The 13,346-nt window shown below is 26.4% G+C and overlaps 1 non-coding gene across 1 annotated transcript; it reads left to right on the top strand.

Moving 5' to 3' along the window:
* Positions 1 to 32: 32 nt before the first annotated feature.
* Positions 33 to 11,952, top strand: LOC107448866 (uncharacterized). The gene is made up of 2 exons (XR_006226687.2): positions 33 to 3,017; positions 7,523 to 11,952. It is a non-coding gene; the product is annotated as an uncharacterized protein (transcript).
* Positions 11,953 to 13,346: the final 1,394 nt, after the last annotated feature.

Raw genomic sequence — 13,346 nt, forward strand, 5'->3', positions numbered from 1 at the left:
TTATTCATTTTCTGCAAAAATGTTTCCAAACTTGAAAAAGCCTTTGAAAGGTCACAGGAAGGAGAAGTCACATGTTTGTAACATTTGCTTCAAAAGTTTTTCTACCAAGTATAATCTTGCTGCTCATATGCGAGTACATTCTGGGGAAAAACCGTTCCGCTGCAAACTCTGTAACAGTAATTTTTCTTTTCACAATTCTTTAAAGAATCATATGTTTTCTCAACACAGGAGTGAATTAATCTAACATATATTAGCAAATTTATTATTTGTATCCTGGAATATACTAAAAAACTTTTTTAAACTTAGTTCAATATATTTGAAAAATGATAACTGCCAGTTTTGATTTGCTTCAACATTGTTCTAGTTACTTATAACCTTTTTGACACTGTTGTGTCGTGTTAAAGTGTAATTAACCCTTAGAAAAATTCTGTAATTTTTATTTATTTAAGTTTTTTATGTTTATGTTTTTTCTTATATTTAAAGTTCAAATTACTCACAGTATTTGAAACTTTAAAATGCAATCTTCTTACAAATTGAATTTTTTGAGGGATTTATTTTTTATTGACAAGTGAAAGCTATGTTTAAAACTTATGCTGCATTTCTACCCGAAAGTTTCAAAACTCTGAAAATCTTGGAAAAGCTCGCAAAATGATGAAGTCATATGTTTGTAACATTCACTTCGGAGTATTACCTTGCAGCTCATATGTGAGTAAAAAAAAATTCCACTCAAACTCTGTGACATTAAATTTTCTTCCCCCAACTTGTTGGAGATTCATGTGTTTTCTAAGCTCAAGAATGGCATAATGTAAAATATGTGTTCAAATTTATTGTATTATTTCTGTAATATTTTTAAAATATTGATTCTAACTAAAGTTATCCTGTTTTTAGGGTATTTAATTGTGATCATTTACTCAATTCACAGAATAAGTATCTTGCAATATTTTCTTTATTTTTTTGCCTTAAAATAAAAGCTGTGTTTTTAACTTCCATATATCTTTCTTGCCAAAGTATTTTCAAAATTAAAAAAGTTCATTCAGAAACACTCCAGAATGAGTAAATTTTGCATCTAAAGGTTTCTATAATGTCTATTCTGAACACAAATATGTGACTTGAAGGAAAACTCACTATTTCAAAACAAAAATTTGCAAATTTTCAGTTTTATAAATTTTTAAAGTGTCAACTGTACTACCTTATCCTTGCCTCAATTGTTTTCTGCTAAATCTAATTTGATATGCAATTACTTGCTGAGAAAATTTAATATGTGCAAACTTTGTAATAGCAAATTTTGGTTTTACAAATTGTTTAAACCTTGAATATTTTATCAATATGAGAGATTAGTGTGCAAATATATTTTAATATATATGTTTGTGTATCTGAAAAATGTTTTTTTGTATTTATTCTGAGATATTCTAAAATAATAGTTTAGAATTTTTTTTTCCATTTAAAAATATCAAATGTAATTTGGGGATTTTTTATTCATTTATATTCCTGTAAATACCTTGATTTAAATTTATTTATCTCGAAGAGCTCTCTCTCTCTCTCTTTAAAAATTTTTTTCTTTCGATCCAATGTTGGATTTAAATTTAAATGTATTATCAAATATTATTTGGTATACCTCAGTTTAAATTTATTCATGTGTAAAAGCTCTCTCTTTTTTAAAAAAATACATTTATATTTATTTTCATTTGACCTTAATTCCCACACCTGACATATTTAAATCATCTTGTTAATTACATAATTAGTTATTTAATCACAATAACTTTAATTTGTATTTACTGTTTGTGTGTATGTTTACAATTACTCAATTTACAAATCAAGTGTATTGCAGGATATACTTTACTGGATGAAGGCTATGCTTGTAACTTCTGCTCATTTTCATCAATTGAATTCCAAAAATTGAAAGCACATATAAAAAAACATACAAAGATGCAGTCATTTGTGTGTAACATTTGTAATAAAAGTTTTAATAGAATGTATAACCTCAAGGTGCATATGCGAGTGCATTCTGGAGAAAAGCCATACATCTGCAAACTTTGCAATAATAAATTTTCGAATCACAATTCGCTGAAGTGTCATATGTTTTCACATCACAGGCATGAAATACTTTGTTTAAAAAATTAAGTAATTATCATCTTCCAAGAAATTTTGACTTCCAAATTGAAACTTTCCTTTGTGCTATCTTGATTTATCTTTTTTTAATGGCTTGCAGCCTGTAGTTAAGTTTATTTATCTTGCAAAGTAATAAAATTGTTTTATATATTTTTACTGTTGTATCTGAAATATTTGCTTATGAAAACTTTTAACAGGTATGTTTAAAATTATGCTATTTTGTTTTTTATTCTTTTTATTGGAGACTTGTAGTTCAAAAGACTATGAGGGCCAAAAAAAAAAAAACGATAAGATGTAAAAATTTTTATGATCCCAATGCTTACTACAGTTTAAGGAATCTGTTTAATTAAATATTATAAATAGGGTTATTAATTGCTGAACGATAATTAAACCAGTTCTTCGAATTCATTTAGCAGTTCTGGGATGTCTAGTTAAAATTTTAGCAAATAATTTCCTTTTTTAATCCTTTTATAAATATTGTATCATATTTTTCTTTATTCTAAAGCCATCTGTGAAACTTTTTAATTTCTCCATTAACAATGACTTAAGATCAGAAGAAAACTCCATGCCATCAGACATGGTTTTGGTTGCCATAGAAATGATTTGTTCAATTTCATGCTAGTTGTAAGAGATTCATTTCTCTTCTGGCATTGTTGTACATTTTCTCTTCTGGCAGAAATAGGCTGACCTAACAAAATGGAACCATAGAAAATAAAAAAAACAATAAGTAGGCAAAAGTATTTCTAGGAAAATAATTATTTGCAATGAAAATAAAGATTTCAGTTTTGTTTCATCTATTTATTCAGATCAAACAGAACAATATGTGCATCCCATCTCATCTGTTATAACACACCTTTTCATAGCAAAGGACAGCAACTTGTCTTATGGCAAAGGGTTTTCTCATGATGGTAAGTCAAGACCATCATTGAATATAAATATTTTAATTTGTTTCATCTGTCCAGGTCAAACAGAACAATCTTTACTTCCTTTGTTACCTAACATAATACATCTTTCCTTAACAAAGGACAGCAACTTGTCTGATGTAATTGTAATATTTTTTTAAAACATCTATTTACTACAGCTTGTAAATAATAAATGTCTTTTCTATGGCCAACTATTTGCCCTAATTTTGTTACAAATTATGGAAATATTTTTTATTTATAATTACTTTCAGATTTTCTTGGTGCTAATTTCAATGTGCATTAATTGTAATTTTTTTTTTTGTTCAATAAAATTCAACTAATTGATATTTTATTGTGACTGTATTTTGTCTATTAGACAACTATATTGGTGACTCTGAAATCCACAGTTAATTTAATTAAATCTATGGCATAAAAAATAAACACATGGAATGCGAAGAAGAAAAAAGTTCATATGTTTAATTATACATATACTATTATAATAAGCATATAACAATCTCAAGCATATAAACTTATTTTTCTTAATATACGTTGTAAAAAAAAAAAAAAATTTTTTTACTTCTTTTTAGAAAGTTTTCTTTTAAACAAAAATATCACTGCAACAACATTTTGCATAAAACTTAAAGTAATTGTTCTGTCTGAGAAAATGTGAAGAAAAAAAAGTGATTATTAAAATACTTTTTTTTAAACTTGATAGAAGTACATTTCTAAAATTAAACTCATATCTTTTTAGCCCCTAATTTGAAATAAGAACAAAAAAAAGTTACACCTATATCAAGCCTATTTTCTTAAATAATATTTATTATTATGGTAATTATTAATATGGATTCTTATTTACTATTATTTGTCCAACACTTATTCATTCATAATCAACATACAGAAAGTATGATAAATGTGCTTCTTCAGTATGCAAAATCAAGTTAATTTTGGTAAACTCATTACCTGTTACTGTCACAGCAACTTCTTTTAGCTTAATTCTTTTCTAACCAATTCAAAGTAAATGTATCGTGTCATATTGCATTGCTAAAAATATTCCTTTTGCATAGTTTTTAATTTTACAGTTTAATAATTATAATGGGAATAGTTAGTTTTAAATCATAGTTACCTTGTTTAAATATCTCATATTTATTGAATGATTAAATGTTTCATGGTGCTAAATATTGTAACATTATAATGAATGTGTCATTTAAAATAACATATATTAAGATTAGTTCTTTATGAGTAGTTTTTATAGAAAAATTGTTGTTTCCTATGTATTCTAACAATAATCTAACCACTTAAGGGGTTGGAGAAGTTTTCTATTGAAATAATTTTAATGGGAATAATTATTTTATATTGATACTTATTTACTATTAATTTGTTAAAAAAAATACTCATATTTACTGTAGTTGGATACTTATTTACTATTAATTGGATAAATCATTATTCATTTTTATAATTGCGGGATAAATAGTTACTCATAATTATCATTATATTATGAATAATTACTCATATTTACTTTAGTATGATGAATAATTATTTATATTTAACATAATTTGAAAATTATTTATATTTGCTATATTGTGATCAATAAATCATATTTATCATAGTGCAATAATTATGTGCTCTTATAAGGACCAGCCTCTGTTGGTGTTGTTGTGTTAGTGTCTTTTGCTTACAGCTAAGCTGGGTTAGATATTAGCATCTTATCTGTTACGTATTATTTATTTTAAAAGCATTTTCTTTCAACTAGCAAATAAAGTACTTATTTTTGTATATAAATTAAACACTTGATACTTTTATTAAAGTTATAATTTAAAGACAATAAATATTTATTATTAACCAAAGCATTATTTTACTACTAGACTTACTTTCTATAATGTTTTTATCTTACAGCATAGGGAAAGCCAAATTTTGTAATAGAATTAGTTTTTGAAGTGGTTTACTCTTTATTTATCTTTTAAATTAGGCATGCAATGTAGTTATGTTTTAAAATTTGTTAATATTTATTTTGCATTCCTCTCTATGCATGTTTGTCAACTTTGAGTGAATCATAATTGTTAAGTAAATATTTCATATTTTTCTTTCCATCCTTTATACATATGTGCTCTATTTTAACTTATTATATAGCTGTTTAGAGTTCTTATGCCTTTCTCTGTTTTAAAACATGGTTTAGTGGCATGTTTTAAATTTTATATAAATTGTATTAAAATTTGATATTCAAATTAGTGAAACCATCAATGATGTCATTTATTTTTTATAGCAGACATTATAAAAGAGGTGCTCAAATCAGAGGTGTTCAAATCATCTTTGTAATATTATCAAATCTTTCGGCTTTTCTTTAATCACTTATCATCTTTAAATCACTTTATTCGAAAAACATTTTTTTTAAAGAAAAAACTAATTTAGCTTTTAAATTTAAATAAATTCAGCTTCTTAGTTGTTTCTTAAAAAAAGTTATGCTTAATCTTCATATAGTTTTTTTTTCTATCAAAACTAGTTATCTGGTTTTGTATCAAAACTTATTGAGTTGAAAATACTTTTTCAATTTTTATGAAACCAAAATATCTTGATGAAAATTATTATGGCTTATAAAAAGTTAGTGAGGGGCATAGAAAATAGATCATTTAAATGTATTAATTTTTTAATAATGTAGGTGTGTGATTAGAAAATTTTTTTTGTATTTGAAGTTAAGGGATATTTAAGTAGTATGATAATTTACTCTTTTGTTAGAGTGTGAGCATGTTATATGAATAAATTTGTTCTGTTATTGTGCAAATATGTTCATTTTATTGTCATGGGAACATATTTGTTCTGTTGTCATGTAATCCAATTCTTTTCATATAGGCACATCCTTTATTTTATCATGTTAGCCTATTCATTTCATCATCAAAACATTGAATTTGTTCTATTTCTTTAATAATACAATTCAGTGAAACCTCGGTTAAGTAGACACTCTTGGGACCATAAAATTATCCGCTGACAAAAGTAGTCTAGAGAGAGTTTATGGGAAGGGTACACTTATAGCGAAAGCCTTTGTTTTAAGTGGCTGCCACTTACCACATCTTCATGTACATTTTGAAATCATTTAACATTTTTACACTGATTTCATCATTTTTGAAGGAATAAAAATATTTCAGATCTTCAATACAAGTTTGAGGATCCTTTAAAGATTTTACTTTTGGTTATTTTTCAGAAAGCATCAATTGAATATCAGTTTCTTTAACAGTCACAGTTCCAATCAATAGGATTATACCCCTTAGCATTTTCCCATCACCTGATAGAAAAAAGGGCAATACCTCCTTGAAGGTTAACTTCTAGTGAGACATAGAAAAAGATATGGAGTTTTTGTCTTCACAATCATTTGTCAAGAGTATGAATTAATGTGTGATTTATATAAACATCTCAATGACTTTATTTCTGTTCTCTTCTTTTAATCCTGCTGTGCCGTGTTAGTCAAAGTGGTTGGAAGAAGAACGTAATTTTCATTCAGAATTGAAAGAATTTAAAACATTTCAACTTGTGGGTTCTCATAACCTCTTTTGTCCAAATTAAAAGATCAAATGATGCTAATGTTTTACATTAGCAGTATCATTTCCTCTCATTTCTTTGTAAAGTTAAAGAAAGATGACAAGAGAGAAATTGATTTTTTATAAATACAGTAGCTTAATATTATTTTTAGTTATGGATAAGGCGAAAAATTTACATGCTATAAAAGATGGTGGCTGAATACATGTTTTATTTACTTAATTGTTTTCAAAATTTTAAGTAGAAATAGTTTTTAAAAAAAGTGGCATCCGGTTTGAAGAGTTTATAAAAATAACGTTATGGAGCATAAATGACTGCTCGTGTCTGGTTACGGGAGTGTCCGCTTAGTGAAGAACATAAACAATGGTTTATTTATTGCAGATTCATTGAAAATTTTAAAAAAATACGAAATTGTCCATTTTGTAGGAGCATCTCTAATATGAGGTTTCACTGTAGCAATTTGCAGTAAAATTTCCCGACATATATGTTTTTAAAAAGCCAGATTCTGATATAAATTATGCACACAAAATTTTTTTGTTAATAAATAAATAAAAATTTTCAGTAACTCAGTCATTTCTTTGCATAATTTCTGAAATTGAATAGGAAATAGTCTAGTTTCTTTTGTAATATTCCTAAAAATAATGAACTGAGTTTGTTTTGAGAGGAAAATCTTAGTATGTTATGGATTCAACTGGACCTGATTATTACCTTATGTGTTTAACAGTGTCCAGTTATGTATTATTGTATGTGTTTAATAGGGGACGTAAGACAACAGCCCAATATCTCAGATGCTCCAGAAATATTAATCAAAAAATAAAAACCTTATTTGTGTTTTTGTAGATGTCTCCTATATTGCATTCTTTCCATTACACCCACTTCACATAATTAGAAATTGTATATTTTCAATGTGAGAGAATATTTTATTGTATTTTGTTTTACTGTACATTGTAAAATAATGTGACTGAAATAAAATATTTTTATTTCAGATTATTCATTTAAAAGGCCATTGGAAACTGTAAATAACTCATCAGTGGAAAAATATAAATATGCATTCAATCCTTTTATAGCTGGTCAATTATCGAGAATAAAGAACAGAAAACTGTTCCACAAGGAAGTTTTTATATGCAATGTTTGTCAGAAACCATTTACTCAGAGGTATAATTTGAAAGTTCACATGCGACTTCATACTGGTGAGAAACCTTTTAAATGTGACATCTGTTTTCAACGTTTTCCTTTTCGTCCATCATGGAAGCGCCATGTTCTTTCCCATAAGTGACTGATTTCTTTTTAAATTCAAATTGATATGCACTTGGACTTTATGCAATTTTTCAATCAAGCATTGATTTTAAAACCATAAAACTAGCCTCATCTGGCCTTATTGCCCAGAACTGTTTGGTGCTCAGTACTTTTTATTGAAATTTTAATGTCATAAATAGAAATTATGTCCTTTGCACCAAGTAAATTAATGCTGCAATGGTTTATTTAGTTGTTGCTAAAATAAGAGGTGATTTATTTTCTGATGCTTGAAAAAAAAACCAAAAAAAAACCAGTATTCTTGCAACAGCTGGTAGTTGGTCAAAGGGGTCAAGGAGATTGATTCCATACTGTCATAACCAGCAAACTAATAGTGTAGTGCCGCAGCTATCAGAAATAAGTTTAGACGTGAGTGTTCTTCATTATTTTTTTAAAATTTAATCCACAAATAATAACATAAAATCTCTTCAAACTGAACAAAAACTTCTTTTTTTCAAATAACTAATTATCATCTACTGTGCTGACCACAGCTAGAATTACTTCTCTACTTGCTCTTAGCCTTATTGATTGATCTGTTATTTCATAGTGGCAGTGCCTTCAGCAATGCGCCATGCCTACTTTCATTTTCCAGTCAAACTGGTATTCTTCAATCTTAGGCTAGGTGGGCTTAAAGTTAACCACCAAGTATTGTATCCTAGTCTTGAACACTGACACTTTGGTGCCTTAACCACTGTACCACTATGACTCCTTGAGAGTTGTATACTGGTTCATTTTCACATTGATTAAGTTCAAAGCATGTTTCATTATAGTTTCAAAATAAAATAAAAACTTGATGAAAATTAAATTTGTTTCCTCAGAATCTCATCTTGTGAACATTTTTACTGTAATTGTATGATTAAGTATTTTCGTCAATGTGCTGTATTAAACTATTATTTTAGTTGTGTCATTAGATTTTGTAATCGTTGTAATTATGTAAACGTGTGTCTTTGCGAAAGAAAAAAAATTTACTTTTCATCAAATAATGTTTTTTAGAAGTAAAAATGAAAAAAAAGTACTTAATTTAAGTATTTTAAGAGCACTTTTCAAGCATACAAATATTAAAATTTCTTTTTTCATGACTCAATATTATGTAAAAATTTATAGCACGTGAGTGTATTCTGAAAGTGGATTTTTTTTTCTTGACCTAGGATATTAAAATTTCATTTCTCTCTAGGAGGGCTTTCATATTGTTCATTTACGGTATTGTCATCTCATCAATTTCAGAATGAAATTTCATACAAAAACCAGTCTCACTTGGATTCATTGGTTCAATCCAGGTTACTAATACATCATAAATAAAAACTTTTTATACAGTTTTGAAAGAGAATATATATTTTTTAATTGTAGAATTTTTTCCTCTGTTTTGAACTTTCATATGATAAAAGCGCATGATCTTAGGGTATACTTACTATTTATAGTTAGCATATATTCTAAATTCTCGCAATGATCTGTAAAATATATTGTAAATTTTTTTTTTTTCATTTTACTGCTCCAGTGTGCCGACTTTATTAATTATTTTTCATGTAGTGCTTCCATATTTGGTTACATCATTTTAGTCTCTACAACATTGCAATATTTTCTATATAAAACTGTATTTAAATGTAAAATTAATTTAAAAATTAGCCCATTGTTTCCATTAATTGTTGCTCTTATGAAAGTGAAAAACCTTGCCAACAAATAGCCAAAGCAGTTTTCAAAGAGTGAGTTTTCTGTGGACATCTATTTTTGGTAATCTGTATGTATGGGTTAGTTTCTTCACACCTTTTTAGAAGTTGTGATAAATAGTTCAGATGTTGAACTGAAATAATATTCAATCCCAGTTATTTGCAGAATTAGTGCACATTATTTATCATAGTTTTACAAGTTTATAGATTATTTATACTATAAAAAATTTATATATATATAGTTAATTAAAATATTTTGCATTATGTTATTAGAAATTAGTTATTGAAATTTGATTGTTTATATTTTGCAATATACGTTTGGTTTTTATCATCAAGGTTCAATGTAGGTTTGCTTTTCATCACCAAGGTTTTATGTTGTTGTATAACTTTAAAGCTTGCAATCTTATTTTTAAATTAAATTTTTACTTTAACAGCAATTTGTGTGGTTTTATTCTTCAAATAAATTGTTATCTGCTATTTATTTTTGTTATAACCTCATTTAGATAATTTTTGCTTTTTGGAATAATTTTTTTTTTAAATTCTCAACATTGAGTACTTTGTAAATGCAACTTTTTATAACTTTGATTGTTATATGAGCTTATACCTAATGTTCTGATAATTGCTTGTGTGGAAAAGTTCCATGAATTGCATAATTTTATAATTAAGAAAGCTATGTTTTTATTAATGTAGTCATAAGCAAACACTAACTCTTACTTTTGATGTTTGTTAACACATTGACTGCCACATTAGTCATTGAGGGACTGACACGGAACTTTCTGCTTTGTCAGTCATCAATGACTGTCTGTTCAAAATATGATATTAAACCAAAAAAAATTACATTTTAAAAAAATGACTGTAAATTTATTTGAAATTTGCCTATTTTTTATTCATTGTAAGTAAAAATTTTAAGTATATCAATCCGTTAATAGCATGAATTCATGTCGCTAAACTACACCACGATTGCTTCTAAGTTGTGTGCATGGACTGACAGGAATTTCATTAAAAATACATATGGTGCTCAGTGCGTTAAGCATATAAAATTATAATCCAGATTTCAAAGTTGAATTGTTCAGGTTTCTCTCTACCTGGTCTTGATACTTATAATACAAACTGTTATTTATTTATTTTTTCCTTTCTTAAATATAACATTCAACACATTTTAATAATATATTTTATATAAATGGGACAATTACTTATTTTATATATTCTGTAATGTAATAAGTAAATTGTAAATGACATTGACTTTACTAACCTCATTTTATGCAGTTATCAAGGTTCCCACAGATCAGGGAAAACCTGGAATTGTGAGAGAATTTTATTTTAACTCTAAAAATCACGGAATGGTAAGGGAAAGCTGTAATTTTTTTACAAAAATCTGGAATATTTCTATATCATACCTGATACCTGGAAAATAACCAGTCTTAAAATTGTCCGTAACAGTAATCAGTTATTAAGATTCGAGTTAAATAATTATAATATCTATAACAATTATTTGTTGTAAAAATTTCAGATTTTAGTCGAACTGAAATGTTCCCATCCTTATTTAATGGTATTTTTTTTACACAGAAAATCTAATCTTTCCTCATTACAAATAAAAGAATCAAAATTTTCTGATGAAAATATGGTCTCGATTTCATTGGACACCTGGTATACCTGGGAGAAAAAAAATTCTGAAATTGAGTTGGAACCCTGGTTATGTTGAAAGAATAAGTTAAATTTACTGTATATAATTAAAGTGTTAAAAATCTTCTTAAATACCTACACTGAATTAAATTAGAAATTTTATTGTTATGTGTTACTTTGATATTCTAAACTCGTACAAACCCTTAATTGTGAACTATTAAAAGTGTTTGGAAGCTAATATGATCTATAGTTAGAAAATTGAAAACAGTTTTATAATGATCATCTTTTATACAAAGAGTTAATATCTATTATAAATAGCATTTTTTTTTCTTTTGTAATTTTTATTTTAATATTTCATTAGAACTTTATTGTTTTTTTTTAATTTAAATATTTTTTTTAATATATTTAATCAGTGCAGTAGAAGTATTTTTGCCATATCAAGGATTTAATGTCTAAAATAAATACTAAATTTTTCCTTTCTCCTTTAAATGTGATTATTTTGAATTTTTTTATAATGTTTGTAGTGCAAATTGTACTTAATAGAAATATTTTTGTTCATTGTTTTCATAATTAAAATATGCAAATTCGTAATCTGAATCAATAAAATTTATTGCAATATATAACAGTGTTTCAAACTTAATTATAAAAAATAATTTCATTACATGTTCTTGTGATCTCTTGTGTAACTTATTTCGTGTGTGTTTTTACCTTGTGAATCTTGTAGATTGTAGTTTCTTTACAAAAGTTTTGTACATTTTATACAATGGCATTTTTATATTATGCCTATTAGTTTTTTTACTGAAATCTATCCCTTAATAAAATTTTTTGAATTTTAATTGTGTGTGACCTTTTTGTTGTTTTTTATTGCAATCCCTATAATTGGCAGTATGACATGGCTGCTAATTCTTCCATGTAATTTCTTTTTATTTAAATTTTTATCATATCAAAACTTTTTTTTCTTCCATATTGTATTTATAAATTCAATTTAGAATGGTTTTAAACACCAACATATCTAAATTTGTTAAACATATATATGTATGCATGGTAATCATTGGTTGGTGTATTTAAGTTTAAACAAAATATTCTTACCGAAAATAGTCTTTCAAAACTTGTTTCACAACAATATGGGAAAATGGTTTTGTGGAAAAGCAGAAGCTGGCAGGTATGTATATATTATAAATTATTTTTATTAAATATGTTTGTTTTTCATTTTTATCATTATAGTTTGTCATTGTCTAAGTAATTTTAGTACTTTTTCATTTTGCCGGCACAAGTAAACTGGGATATTTTATTTACTTATTTTTAAAAAAATATTGTCATCTAAAAAAATTTTAATAAAGAAGCGGTTGGATTTACTTGCGCTCAGTGACTTTGATTTGGGGACTTAGTGGTGCTGGTAAAATAGAAAAGGACTGTAATTTATTTTGTTTAAACATTTTCAAATCATTTAATTTTATTTTCATCGATTAGCGTTAAGCAGCAGTGACCAACTAAATAGTGTACCTTGTGTTGATAATAGAAAAATTTTAATCCTAATTATTTTTACTAGTGCTGATCTCAAATGATGCTTTTTAAGGCTGAAAAAGCTTATAATGAATTTCTGAAGAGATCATATACTGTATCAAAATATTCAATTAAATAATATAATTTTATTTTTACTGTAATAAATGGGCTGTTTTCTTTGAATTTCTGACAAACATAGATTTCAATTTTCTCCCAAATCTACATAGATTCCAGTTTCTCCAAAAGTGTAATAAATTCTCTAAAACGTTGACTTCTCTATAGTAAAATATATATTTCTTAATTCAAATACCCTGGGACTGACAAAATTGTAAATTTTTAGAAGCCAGAATAAAATCTCAGAAACCAGCTTCTAGAATTATTGTGACCCTCATAGAGACATACTTGACTGTTTTTTAGTAATATGGATAATATGTTTTTTTGCAGTTAAAGAGTTAAGTTTTCAATTGAAAAATCAGCAGAATTAATAAGGAAAGTAAAAATTGTAAGGAAAGAAGTCTTTTAAACTATAAACCTTATAATTTATTAATACAAAATAGTGGGATATAAACACTAAAGCAGTAGGTAAATTACTTTTAATAAAATAAATATTTTTTTTTCCCTTAAGAATTCTGCTTCTAGTAAGGAATAGAAAAATATTTCGCAATAATTAGTTGCCAAGGGAATTTTCGTAGTCTCCTAGATGGCCTGGAACCAGAGATATGTCTGT

This window comes from Parasteatoda tepidariorum, chromosome 2 (genome assembly GCF_043381705.1).
Source record: "Parasteatoda tepidariorum isolate YZ-2023 chromosome 2, CAS_Ptep_4.0, whole genome shotgun sequence".
NCBI lineage: Eukaryota > Metazoa > Arthropoda > Arachnida > Araneae > Theridiidae > Parasteatoda > Parasteatoda tepidariorum.